Source organism: Macaca fascicularis, chromosome 14 (genome assembly GCF_037993035.2).
Source record: "Macaca fascicularis isolate 582-1 chromosome 14, T2T-MFA8v1.1".
NCBI lineage: Eukaryota > Metazoa > Chordata > Mammalia > Primates > Cercopithecidae > Macaca > Macaca fascicularis.
In genome coordinates this window covers 16,210,245-16,225,084 of record NC_088388.1, presented here as the reverse complement: position 1 = coordinate 16,225,084, position 14,840 = coordinate 16,210,245, and positions in this window count along the sequence as shown.

Here is a 14,840-nt window from a genome sequence, read left to right as displayed (position 1 = left end):
TTCCAAGTGAGAAACTCAGGCTCTGTGTGGCTCCTGACCCCCCCGCAACACTGCCCTTATTGGATCAATGCCCTGTATACACCCTTTTGTAGCTCCAAGGGCTTGTCCTTATCACAGTCATTTTACTTTTCTTGTGAGATTACTTGGTTAATGGATTAACATCGGTCTTCCTTCATGATGGAGAAGGCTGCATCTCTTTACTCACCATTGTGTCCTTGGTGCTTAGTATAGTGCCGGGCACATAGTAGGTACTCAATAAACATATGTTGAAGTAATTAATGGTTAAGTAACGTGGTCAGGTAAATAACAGGGTTAGAATTCAAATCCAGTTCTTTCTGGCACCAAACTTCTCTCCCCTCCCATGTGTCTGCTTATGTGTCAAAAATGATGCTGTCCAGGTGGAGATAAAAACAGAGCGAAGCGTAGATCCTGTATTCAATTTGCTTACAACCTAATTTGTAAGATGAGTAAATCGACGTCAAACAAAAGGAAAAGGGTTAAGACCAACCTAGGAAACACCCTCTGCTAATTCAGAAGGAAGTCCATCCATAGTAAAAGAGAGCAGAAAAGGCTCCATGAACCAAGGAGCTGATTCCTACCTGGATGGAAAGGTGCAACTAAAAGGGAAGGAAACAGGCATTTCAAGTAGAAGGAACAGCTTGAGCAAAGACGTGGAGGTTGGACAACCTTGGCGTATGCACAGGACACTGTTATTGCCTTCATAACTAAAGTTAACAGTACACACATTGGGAAGGAATCAGAAAAACAAGGAAGGATGCCTTTCATCTTGAGCCGAGGATGGAGATAACCGTCCACTGTCTCCATTGATTTAAAAGACAGAAGCAGAAGAGGACAGACTCAACAAGAGCCTCGTCAGGAGCTTCGAGCTGGGTTCTGCCCACTCCCATCTGCAAGCCCTCCCCGCAGGGCCTCTTTGGCAGTTGGACAGAGGATTACCATCAGAAGGTGATGAGAGGGAGCCCATTCTTGGAAGCCAGTTGACTGCTCAGGGACACTCACCCCTAGGGAAGTCTCTCTTTTAGGTCACACAATCCAGGATCTGAAATCCACAGCTTAGCCACCCTGAAAATTTCATTTCATCAACATTCACTGGAAGTATACAGCAGTGTCTGAGAGGGTGGGTTCTGGAGTCAGACAGTCCAAGTCAGACTCAAAGTGACTGGGTCTAGCTCTTAACAGCTGTGTGTCGTGTCCCTGGACAAGTTCGTTAAACTTTCTGTACTTCATTATCATCATTTATGAAATAGAGATGACAATACCTACCCCACGGGGTAGGGTGAGAAATGAATGAGATAATTCACATGTAGCATGCGTGCTGTGAGATGCCCAACCACCTCACCCCTTTCTGTGGTTTCTGGGATTCCATTTCTTATGGATCTTGGTGGAGGGTAGGCCTCTCATTTTTTAAGACAAAAGTGCCTAATAGATTTCCAGCTTCCTTTGCAGCTAAGGCATATGACTGGGCTCTATCAAAGAGAAGAAGCGTCTGTTCAAGACTTTGAATCTGGAGCTAGTGACCAAAAAGATGGAGGCCAAGAAGGCCTCTCTCTGGCAGTGGCGTTGGCAAGATTGAGTACCTGGAGTTGCAGTACCCACAGAGGCACTGCAGGATACATTGATCCAGGGTCTGAGCCCTACAACATCCTGGGTGCCAGCCACAAGGTCTAGGTCTCAGCAGCAGTGGGATTCTCCCTAGACCTGTTCTGCAGCCTGACTTTGGCTCCATGTCTGGTTTTCTGGCCCTTCCTGCAATTTCATGAGCTACTCCATTTCCTTTCGGTCCTGGATTTTTCTACTCAGATCTGCCGTGAAGAGTTTCTGTTGCCTGCCATTAAGAGCCCTGACTGATGCAGCATTTAGCTCAGGAACTGGTATTTAGTTATTGCTTAGTAAATGAATGCTACCCAGGGTCTTTGGGTGTGACCGACATTAATCAAACTCTCAAGAGACTGATGTCTACTTCTGGTGCCAATGACATAAATGAGGTTGAACTGTACTCACACGGGGCCCACTTGCCCAGGCTCTCTGATAAGTACATTCTCTCTCCGCATCACAACTATGGTGTGCTTAGGACTTGAATTTTCAATAGGAGCAAAGAGCTGGAGGCCTTTGGGTCCGGTGCCTTTGAGCAAGAGAACTGATACCCATCATCTCCATTTAATCCTCGGCCCTGCCTCCTTCCCCAAGAAATGTTGACTCAACACTGCAGGATCCTGAATCTTAGGCATCCTCCTTTCTAGCCCTAAAGTTACTACAGAGGCTTGGAGGTTCCTCAACAGACTCAGTCAATCCTCTCCATACCAGCACTCCCAAAGGGGACCTGACAGATCACCACTGCATTTAGTCTTTTCTGATCTCATTCTCGGGGACTTGTGGGAGAGTGTGCTATAGCCCCTGGTACAACCTGTCTAGTGTCAGACCTGGCACTGAGGGATCTGCCCCTCTACAAGGGTGGGCTGCTGCAACAGGAGAAAAACGTGTGCACCAGGCAGAGCACAGATCACCTTGGAGATGGTGCCAATACCAAGGAGCTCTCGGGATGCCCCTTGCATGCCCAACCCCCAACACATGGCAGCTTAAAGACTAAAAAAAAATCACAGCTCTAGATACGCAGCTCACACTATTTAGCCCTCACCTCCGCCTGCATCCCTCCCCACACCCTGCAGCAGAACTTTTCAAACTGGAAACTACGAATAGGCTTCAAGGGACCGTGAACCCTGCAATTATAGACAACATATGGTGTGATGTTTCTAGGGTGAGGGTCCAAACCCTCCATGAGATTCTGTGATGACTTCCCAAAAGGCAAGAGAACCTCTAACTTTACTGGGTGATTTTTTTCCAGAAGAACCAAGAATGACATCCCACTGTTCTTCACCAAAATAATTCTGCTTGGCCCTTTTGATAGGCAGGATTCAGTTGTCCCCTGGTGCGCTCTGCATAATCGCTGGGACTGTAAATAGGATGGATTTTACTCCTGTGGTTGTGTGATGTTACATGCCACAGTTGACTTTAAGGAAAAGGGACTGCCCTGTATGGGTACGATCTAATCAGGTGATCCCTTAAAAGGCACAGGGCTCTCTTCCTGAAGTCAGAGATTCCAACCATGTGTGTGATTCAATACAAGGGAAATTCTCCATTGCTGGCTTCAAGGATGGAAAAAGACCACGCACGTGGCAAGGAATGTGGGCAGCCTCAAGGACCTGAGAGCAGCCCTCATCTGACGGTCAGCAAGAAAACAGGACCTCAGCCCTGCAACAACCCCAGGGAACAGAATTTTGCCACAACCACATGAGCCTAGAAGAGAACCCTAAACTCTAAATGAGCACACAGCCCAGACAACATCTTGATTTTAGCCTTGTGAGACCCTGAGCAGAAAACCCAGCCACGCTGGGCCCACACTGCTGATGGACTCACGGTGAGCTAATAAACATGAGTTGTTTGAAGCTGCTAAATTTGTGGCAATTTGTTATGCAGAATAGAAGACTAATACAGCCCTCAAGGCCCATCTCCCTCCCATGGTGAAATTTACAGTGGGTGCAGGAATTGGCAGAGAAGGGTCCCACAAGAATGGGCTGAGCAGCTGCTGGAAAATAACCCAGGGACAGCAGAGAAGTAAGATGGACAGTGAGAAAGAGAGGTTTGATTCAGGCCAGAGATCTCACCATTCTCTCCCTCAGACCACAGGAAGCCAGGTGGCCCTTCTAGTTACAAGTTCTGCTCCAGGATTCTCTCCCCGCCCTCAGAAAAGTGATGGACTCCAGGGACCTGCCCTCTGGGGCTGATCAACTGCTTGTTAGCTGGGCTTGGCCAATATCCTCACGGGGCAGATAAAAGCTGGTGAAAGTGCTAACACCACCGCAGGGGCGAGTGGCCCGGGAGATACGGACTGGGCTGTTGTTCTGTGAAATTGGCCTGGACAACAGTTCCCCATTTGGATGCCCCAACGATTGACATAGACCAAGACTATTGGCATGTGAGATCTGGAAGGCCCCTTAGAAACGAGCCAGCCCTGTCCCCATGCTCAGATAGGTTCTTCCCGCTTCCTCAGGAAGTGACATTATCCTCCTTCCCCTCCAGGGACCTCTGCTCCCAGAGACCATGAACATTCAGTGAGCTTAGAAGGAATATGACTTTGCAGTAATTGCCTCCCCTGCCCCACCTTCCACCTTCCCCAGTCCATCTACTTCTCCCCACCTCTGCTGCCACCTCACTAGCCCCTGTGACCATATTTGATAACATGTATCACAAGCCATTGTCCCTATGCTTCCCATTCAAAGTCTTCCCACATACTAGCAATTAACTCAAACCCATTACAACCATCTGCAAAGTCTTTCATGATCAGGCTCTTGTCTACCAGCTCAAACTCACTGGCATACCAAGTGACCCTTGTCATACTGGTCCCCGCTCCATTGGCCAAGCTAAAGCATTTGTACTGGTTAAAAGTCTACCTCCTCAGACGAGCCTTCTCTGAGAACTCTTTCTAAAAGAAGCCCACCTACCCCATTCTCCTATTTGGAACTTTTGTTCCACGTCATCATATTTATTTCCACCAGAGCATTTACCAAAATGATACAATCTTGCTTTCTTACTGGTTTCTTGTTTATTGTCTGTCTCTTTCAGAAATTAAACTTCATGACGACAGGGACCTTGTCTGTCTCGTTCACGGCCCTATAACTTACCCAGATCATAGAAGGAGTTTTTCCATTACATCATGAATTAATTAATCAATTGACTAATCAACTTGAACTTTACCCCCTGGAGAAAGTTTAACTGTGTTTAGGTCAGAGTACAAGTCTATTTATTTCGATTCTGCAGGTATTTTCTGAGCCTCATCCACCATGCACACAAGCCTCCGCCAGACTCTGGATCATCCATTCATTCATTCATTCATTCATTCATTCATTCATTCATTCAATAAATACTTAAAGAGAACCTCTAGCTTCAGGGAGGTTTAAGGTAGCTGATAAATAAGGCAAACAGGATGAACATATTAGTAAAACAGGGCAATGTATTGAGGAGACACTCAGAAGTGTAGAACTAACATGAATGGAAGACACACACATTTTCAGTGCTGCCAGGATCACATAAAGGGCAAGGGCAGGCAGAATAAGGCTTTCTTGAGGAGAAGTGCTGATCCTGGGCTCAACAGACTGACAGACAGGATAGGATAAGCAGAGGAGAAGTGGGATGGCATTTTTGGGGGCCAACCATGTCCTGGTAGTGCTGGAATTTGAGCCAGGATATGGATGATTTTGTGTTTCTTGGAGGTTAAGTCAATGAGTGAGCGGGCTTCTCTGATTTGCACCAAAGCCAAGCTCCTCCAGCAAGCAATGTAGACTCGCTGACCACTTCCTCAACACCCTCTTCCTCCTCATACCATAGCAATCTTGTTTCTGTTATCCCTATTGCTCCACCAAAACTGCTTTTGCCAAGGTGCCCACTGACCACCCCATTGCCAAACCCAACAGACATTCTTCAGTTATTATTCTACTTGACCTCTGCAGTAGTGATACCTCTTCACTTCCCCCTTCTTAAGAACTACTTCCCTTCTCAATAGCCTTTGTGGCCATTCCCTCCCAATTTCTGTTGGCAGGCTCCTCTTATTCTTCTGGATGGTTAAATATTGGGCATCACCTGGCTTCTTGGTGCACGTCTTTCCCAACTCTGCACACCCTCCACAGGTTATGTCATCTCTCGTGGCTCAAGCTACCAAATATATACACAGGTCATTCCCAAGTCTTCATCTCCAGCCCCAGGCCTGCTTCTGAGATGCACTCACACATATAATCACCCAAGATGCTTCTCCACTCCCATGGGCATTGTGAATCCAACACATCTCAGACTGAGCTCAACACACAAACACACACACACCACACACACACACACACAAACCCGCTTCACTTTTTGTGGGCACTTTCTCAGAAGAAATCATCACCTTCCAACTAGACCTGCAAGGCAGCACTCTGGGCATCCTTCATCCCTCCTGCCCGTCATCCACACATTAGTAAGTTGTAGTGCTTTCTTCACCATCTCATCCAGCCACCCATCCCCATTTCCTCTGCCACTTTCCTAGTCACCTGCTGACCATTTTTCATCTGGATCATTTCAGTGGCTCCCAAATTACTTTCCCTACCTCCAGTCTTACCAACTCCTCCACCTCTGATGCACTGTCTACAAGCAGCCAAAATGAGCTTTCTAAAACCCAGAACTGATTACACCAGCACTTTCCAATTACTCCTTCTTGCTCTCGGGCACACTCTCTTTATGTTTTGGCCCCTACTTACCTAAACCTCTCAACACTGTGGACATTTTTGACTGGATACTTTTTTGTTACAGAGGCCTGTCCTGTGCGTTGTTAGATGTTTAGCAGCCTCTCTAATCTCTACCAAAACGGTACTAGTAGTACCTTCTCTGCTGGGCTGTGACAATTAAAACATGTCTCCAGACATTACCAAATGTCCCCTCTGGGACAAAACTATGCTCAGCTGAGAACCATTTCGTGACAACCTCAGTTCTCCCCCTCACCACACACACACAGTGCTCCAATCATGTTGAACACCCTGCTGTTTTCCTAACGTGCCATGATCGCCCATATTTTGTCACATGTCATTTCACCTGCCCAGAATGTCCTTTCCTCCCCAACCACTGCGCTCATTCCTTTTCTTCATGGAAATTTCAGCCAAGGATCACCTCTTCCAGGAAGCCTGCCTTGGCTCTCCCGGAGAAAGGTAGCAAGGAGACCAATCAGGGCTTCTCTCTAGTCCAGCCCCCTTCCCACCTCATTGTAGCAATCTTCTTGCTGTTTCCTCAGTACAGCCAGAGCCTTGCCTCCTTCACCTGTGCCTCTCTGGTCCTGCACAGTTCCGGAAACACAGTAGAGGCTCAATGCATGTTTGCTGTGTAAGTGAATACATGAAGAAAAACAATTTTTGTTTAAGCCTGTCAAAGATTGAGTTGGGCTCCCTGAAATGAGATCTTAGGCAGGAATTTCTAGGTGCTAAGTATGTTAAGTGCTCCATATCATTCAATCTTCTAAACAACTTTAGGATGCAAGTGCCATTAAACTTCCTAAATTACAGACAAAAGACTGATCCTGGGAACAGTTAAGTCACTTGCCAGGCAAGTGTCAGAGCCAGGGTCCGAATGAAGAGGCTGCGTTCTTGTGCATGCCTCACTTCCCCGTGGTGGTGAATAACTAGCACAAAGCCATTTGCGTACAGTTCTTTAATGTAACTTACCCTTTGCTTACGTTCTTTGTGTGTACATTCTTTAATGTAACTTACCGTTTGGGTATGTACATTCTTTAACGTAACTTACCCTTTGCTTATGTTCTTTGTATGTACATTCTTTAATGTAACTTACCCTCTGTGTATGTTCTTTAATGTAACTTACCCTTTGCATACGTTCGTTAATGTAACTTACCCTTTGCGTACTGTTCGTTAATGTAACTTACCCTTTGCGTACTGTTCGTTAATGTAACTTACCCTTTGCCTATGTTCTTTAATGTAGCTTATCCTGTAAGTTGCATGGGGTAGGTGATGATTTGGAAAGCACAAAGAATGTGGTCCTTGGATTTTAAAAGACCCTGGTTCCATTCTTGGTTCTGCTGGACCACCTTGGTAGTTCCCTCATCCCCCCCAGTCTCCTGTTGCTCATGTGTGAGTTGTTAAGGATGACCACCTCGCAGATGTTGCAGGGCTTGAGGAGGACCAACTGAAATGTGGTGACTACTAAGTGCCTGAAACATGGTGCCCCTAACAAACAAACAACAATCCTGAATATTGTCCTATGTTAGGGATAGAAAAAGCAAGGCCTGGAAAACTTAAGTGGTGGTCCAAATTTTGCATGCCAGTAAATGGTGGAGCTTGGAAAAGAACTCTAGTTGTTCGTGAGGAGAAATTTTCTGAGCCTCTTCTACATAAATGCTCATTACCACGTGAGACACATCACAGTCCCCACCATCAGGGAACTAGAAGCTCAGAGTTGGGATTGTAGGTTGAATCTCTCTCTCTCTCTCTCTCCCCCCCGCCATGTGTCCAGTATTTATGAAGCCTCCATTCTGTGCTAAGTAGGGTACAAATTTCTTAGGATACAGTAGGCAATAAAAAATATACAGTTACTGTCTGTGTGGAGTTCCCGAATGAAAGCCTAATGGAAGACACACCTGAATATTTTTAAAATCCTATGATGCTGCAATAAACATACGTGTGCATGTGTCTTTATAGCAGCATAATTTATAATCCTTTGGGTATATACCCAGTAATGGGATGGCTGGGTCATATGGTACATCTAGTTCTAGATCCTTGAGGAATCGCCATACTGTTTTCCATAATGGTTGAACTAGTTTACAATCCCACCAACAGTGTAAAAGTGTTCCTATTTCTCCACATCCTCTCCAGCACCTGTTGTTTCCTGACTTTTTAATGATCGCCATTCTAACTGGTGTGAGATGGTATCTCATTGTGGTTTTGATTTGCATTTCTCTTATTGCAGCACTATTCACAATAGCAAAGACTTGGAATCAACCCAAATGTCCATCAGTGACAGATTGGATTAAGAAAATGTGGCACATGTACACCATGGAATACTATGCAGCCATCAAAAAGGATGAGTTTGTGTCCTTTGTAGGGACATGGATGCAGCTGGAAACCATCATTCTTAGCAAACTATCACAAGAACAGAAAACCAAACACCGCATGTTCTCACTCATAGGTGGGAACTGAACAATGAGATCACTTGGACTCGGGAAGGGGAACATCACACACAGGGGCCTATCATGGGGAGGGGGGAGGGGGGAGGGATTGCATTGGGAGTTATACCTGATGTAAATGACGAGTTGATGGGTGCAGCACACCAACATGGCACAAGTATACATATGTAACAAACCTGCACGTTATGCACATGTACCCTACAACTTAAAGTATAATAATAATAAATTAATTAAAAAAAAATCCTATGATGGTACATTAAACTGCAACTGTGACAAGCTCTATGCCAGAGAGGTACCTGGTGCTATGAAAACCAGTACTAGGAAACAGTACAGAAAGGAAGGGATATCTGAGCTGAGAACTGAGGGAACTATAGGAGTTAGCTATAGGTTAGGTAGGATGCATTCCACAGAAACACAATAAAACTGTTTCACGGCCAGGCCTGGTGGCTCATGCCTGTAATCGCAGCACTTTGGGAGGCTGAGGTGGGTGGATCACAAGGCCAGGAGTTTGAGACCAGTCTGGCCAATATGGTGAAACCCTGTCTCTACTAAAAATACAAAAAACTTAGCCGGCGTGGTGGCGCATGCCTGTAATTCCAGCTACTCAGGAGGCTGAGACAGGAGAATTGCTGGAACCTAGGAGGTGGAAGTTGCAGTGAGCTGAGATCACGCCATTGCACTCCAGCCTGGGTGACAGAGCAAGACTCTGTCTCAAAAACAAACAAACAAATAAAAAACTGTTTCACTGTCATATAGTGTACTTGACCTGTAATATGATTTTGCATATGTAATAAAAATTAGTAACTGCCATTAATGAAGGACCTACTATGTGCCAGGGCCGAGCACTTTTCACGTGGAGACTTACGTATCCTTATTACTCTCTGAGGTGGGCACTATAGGTAGCAAACAAAGGCACTAAGATGCTTCATGACTCCTAAAATGACACCTGATCTGAGAACGTGATAACAGGACTCAGATCTGTCTGCCTGCACTCTTCCCCAGGCCAGGGCTCTGAAAGGAATTCATAGCCTCGCCCCTGATAACTGACATTCCTGTGCACTTGGATTCTCTCTGTTGACTGCTGGGGAGACAAAAGTATCGCAAAATTTGAATGTAAAGATTGATATTTTTCATTGACTTTGGCTTAAGATTTGGAGTAATTCGAAAGTCTTTTTTTTTTTTTTTTTTTTTTGCCTTTGAAGTTTTCCCATTCCAAATAGTAAAGAACTTGTGTTATTTTGTTAGGTGGAAACAGGCTAAGGCAAGTGCTTGAGGGGAGGTTTTCCATCCTGACCTATAGTAGTGGCATTCCAGACTCCACCAGGAGTGAAATGTGGTGCAAGCTCTGAAGGGCGCACAGATGTTACTAATAACACCTGCGGCCACACACAGCACATCTGCTACAAGCCAGGTGGTTGATATTGATCACTCACTACATGCCAGGTCCTCTTTGAAGTGCTTGATGTTCGTCCAGCCACTCAATCCTTACGACTCTATAAAGTATTCCTATTGTTACTCCATTTTACAGATGAAGCAGTGGAGGTACCAGGAATCTAAGTGCCAGAGCTTGTGTTGGGAGGAACTGGAAGTTGGTCTTGGACAGTCCATTTCCAGATGGACTGTCCAGAGCCCAAGCTGCTGCTACCTTTTATTCCCAAGGTTAGTCCTTGCAACAAACCCCTGTGGTACCTATTTCCATTACAGCTGAGGAAACTGAGGCTCAGGGTGGTTAAGGTCACACAGCTGGTCAGTGCCTGCAAAGCACAGAGCCTTTCCCACACACCCTACTGCTCTAGCCTACCTGCAGGCCTGGGAGGTGACACTGGACCCAGGAAAGAATATGCTGAGGGGCCTGTGCGCAGATGTTTGGAATTAGAACATAAAAACTCAAAATCGGGCCGGCTGCAGTGGCTCACGCCTATAATCCCAGCCCTTTGGGAGGCCGAGGTGGGAGGATCACGAGGTCAAGAGATCGAGACCATCCTGTCCAACATGGTGAAACCCTGTCTCTACTAAAAATACAAAAATTAGCTGGGCGTAGTAGCACCCACCTGTAGTCCCAGCTACTCAGGAGGCTGAGGCAGGAGAATCACTTGAACCAGGAGGCGAAGGTTGCAGTGAGCAAAGATTGTGCCACTGCACTCCAGCAAACAAACAACAACAACAACAACAACAACAAACACCTCAAAATCCCTGAAGAGTCTGGTGTGAACACAAGCCATGGTCCTGGGTTTAAGACTCACTCAGACATTGTCCTGTCTGTGAACTCCTTATCACCAAAGGACTGGAGCTTATTATGCCTGGAAGCCTGGATGGAAAATGTTCTTCCCAAAGAATGTCAGAGGAATGACTCACTGCTGTGCCCATGTCACACCTGAAGCATTTGAGAATCATCTATCCCCTGAGGGGCTGGCAGGAAAAAGGGCTCCTAGACATAACCACTGGGACCATCACTCCAAGCTTTGAATTTGGGAAGGATTGCTCGAGCCTGGGAGGTCAAGGCTGCAGTGAGCCATGATCTTGCCACTACAGTCCAGCCTGGGTGACAGACTGAGACCCTGTCTCAAAACAAAAAAAAACAAAATAAAACAAAAAATTGTTGCAGGAGGAAGGCTCTTAGGGCAGAAAGATGAGATCTGTGCCTGTGGGTCGCTTCTCCTGCTTACTCCCTCTCGCCCATCTTCCCTAGAAATCATCTCTGATTCTCACAGAATAGAAGTGTTCGTGGCAGCACCTGGGCAGGACCTGCCAGCACCTTCAGCTAAAGCACAGTTAGCACCAGATTATGGATGGTGATTAGCAGGTGTGAGGTCGTTCTCTGGAATATCCCAAGGTGCTCTTTTGTGATAAGCCCACTTGACAACTGCTCGCCCGTCCGCTGAGTGTTATTATTATTTGTACTCTCTAGTCTGCTGACCGAAGATGCCCTCTGGCTCACCACCATCTAGGACCCCTGCAAAAGCAGGGAAGGGGAAAGGGAGTAGGGGGTGGATGGGGATAAATAAGGTATGGCAGAGCCATGAGATGGAGTTGTGAGCAGCCATTTAAAATCATGGTTTTGGCTACTATTTGATTACATAAGGAAAAGCTTATGAGATAATTTTAATTATCACATACATCCAGTCAAATGACAGGAGGGAACATAGCAACATGTTAACCATGATTATCTCTGAGTTGTCCATTTAATAGTGATGTGTCTTTTTCATGCCCCTCTTTATTTTCTCATCTGTTTTACAATGATATCTTTCTTACAAGAGAATAAATGCAGGCTGGGCATGGTGGCTCATGCCTGAAATCTCAGCACTTTTGGAGGCCAAGGCAGGAGGATTGCTTGAGGCCAGGAGTTCAAGGCTGCATTTAGGTATGATGATGCTGCATTCACCCTGGGCAATAGAGCAAGACCCCACCAGAAGAAGAAGAAGAAAAGAAGAGGAAGAAGGAGGAGGAGGAGGAGGAGGAGGAGGAGGAGGAGGAAGAAGAAATGTAAAGTAAAGGTAATGTCTAAATGAATGTGACCTTGCAAGTCAGACAGACCTGGTTTAAATACCAGCCCCACAATGCACTAATGGGTAAACCTGACTTTCTTCATCTGTGAAATGGGGCTGATCATATGCACTTCCCTGGGCTGAATAGGCTTAAAGGGGATCATCACACAAAGTTCCTATTTCATGCTGTTTTCTGTTCCTTACACAGCAGGTGTTCTCCCCCGATGGAAGGGCCCAGGTTGGCACTGCGGGGGTGTGATGGGGGCCAATTCATCTCCAGTTCCTCTCTACTGAGGCTGGTTGCAGGAGAGAAGGGTTGCATTGGAAGCCCATTGCTGATTGAAATCAAAACTTGTGAAACCCCTGGGTTGCTTGCTTCCTCATTGGTTCCACTTGAGGAAGAAGTTGCAGGAGGTGCCAGGTACAGTGGCTCACACCCATAATCCCAACATGTTGGGAGGCCAAGATGGGAGGATCACTTGAGCCCAGGAGTTTGACACCAGCCTGAGCAACAGAGTGAGACTCCCCAATCTCAATAAATAAATAAATAAATAAATAAATAAATAAATAAATAAAAGATTAGCCAGACGTGGTGGCATGAACCTGTAGTCCCAGCTACTCAGGAGTTCAAGCAGGAGGATTGTTTGAGCCTGGGAGGTCGAGCCTGCAATGAGCTGTGATCATACCACTGCACTCCACCCTGGGTAACAGAGTGAGAACCTGTTTCAAAATCAATCAATCAATAAATAAAGTTGCAGGAGAAAGCCTCTCAGGACAGAACGATGGGAGCTTCGCATGTGGCCGCTTCTCCCACTTACTCTCCTCCTGCCCATCTTCCCCAGAAATCATCTCTGATTCTCACAGAAGTGTACTGTACACTTCCTGGGGAATCCAGGCATCTTTTCTTCCTTTAAATAACAGTTTTATTGAGATATAATTAACATACCATAAGTCCACCTGTTTTCATCACCCAAAAGAAACCCCTTCCTCATTAGCGATCACTACCCATGGCCTCCACCCAGGCCTACCCAATCATGAATCTACTTTCTGCCTCTACAGATTGGCCTATTCTGGAAATTTCTTTTTTTTTTTTTTTTCTTTTCTTTCTTTCTTTCTTTTTTTTTTTTTTTTTGAGACAGAGCCTCACTCTGTCACCCAGGCTGGAGTGCAGTGGCACAATCTTGGCTCACTGCAACCTCCACCTCCCAGGCTCAAGCAATTCTTGTGCCTCAGCCAACCAAGTAGCTGGGATTACGGGTGCATGCCACTACATTTGGCTAATTTTAAGTAGAGACAGGGTTTCACCATGTTGGCCGGGCTGGTCTGGAACTCCTGGCCTCAAGTGATCTGCCCACCTTGGCATCCCAAAGTGCTGGGATTACAGGCATGAGCCACTGCACCCTGGCCCGACATTTCATATTTAAATGGAATCATTAGCAGTTTCTTGTGTTTGGCCTTCTTTCACTTCGTCTAATGGTTTCAAGATTCATTCGTGTTGTAGCACGTCAGTACTTTTCTTGATTGCCAAATAATATCCCAAACATGGTACATTTCCTTTGTCCGTTCACCAACTGATGGACATTAGGCATCTTTTTTTGGTTTTAATATATCATCTGTAATGCTAGCTGTGATCTGTTCAACCTACCAGGTGCCGAGCATTCGACCGAATTTGTAATCCTTACAACAGCCCAGAGAGGCATGTCTATTTCTCCCACCATACTGACAAAGAAGTTGTCCATCCAAAGTCACAGAGCTGATAAAGTAAGTGACAGAGCTGAGATTTCCAGAAGGGTTTTTTTCCACTGCACCACACTGCACCTCCCCTACCCCCATGTGTTTTTTCTGGCTCCTTCTAATTGGTTCTGAGGCCAAAACAAGAATCCACTCATTCAGTGATCATTCATTCAACAAGAATTAGCTGACACCATGTGGATGGTAAGCACAGATTAATTAGAGCCAGGTGAGACCAGACCTTGCCTCCTGGAGTTTGCTGCCCAAGCAAGGGGTGGGAGGGTCATGATGTGGAGGCAGATGCCAGTCACCAGGAAGGGTGTAACCAAGTGCCAGGGACTCAGACATGCTGGAAAGCCTGAGTAATGATTTTTGGAGAAGATGACATTTTGAGCAGGATCCCAGCAGACCAGATGGATTTCACAAGCTGAGGCAGGGTGAGCCGCCCACACAGAGGAACTGGTGCACACACAGACCCAGAGACCGGGAATCTTGGTCCACGGGGATGGGTTCTGCCCCTCTGTTGGTAGGAGGTAAAGAGGGCAGGGGAGAGGTTGAGATCACACTAGTGACAGCCTTGAATGTCAGGCTAGCATCTGGGTTTTTGTCCTGTGGGCAGTGGGGAGCTGCTGAAAGCTTTTGAGCAGGGTAACAAGACCAAATTCAGCCATTAGATTTAGATGCTGCTCACAGACACCACTAGAACTCTGGTGTCCACCCTCAGACCCAGGCTCTTGGGCCCCTGGAAAGTATACCCCGATGCCTACAGGAAGAAGGAAGAGCTGGGCTTCAGACCCTTCTGCATCTTTATAGCCCCAGCACCCAGGACAGGGCCTGACACGTGGCAGGTCCTTGATAAACATTTATTGAATGAATGGATGGATGAACCTGCC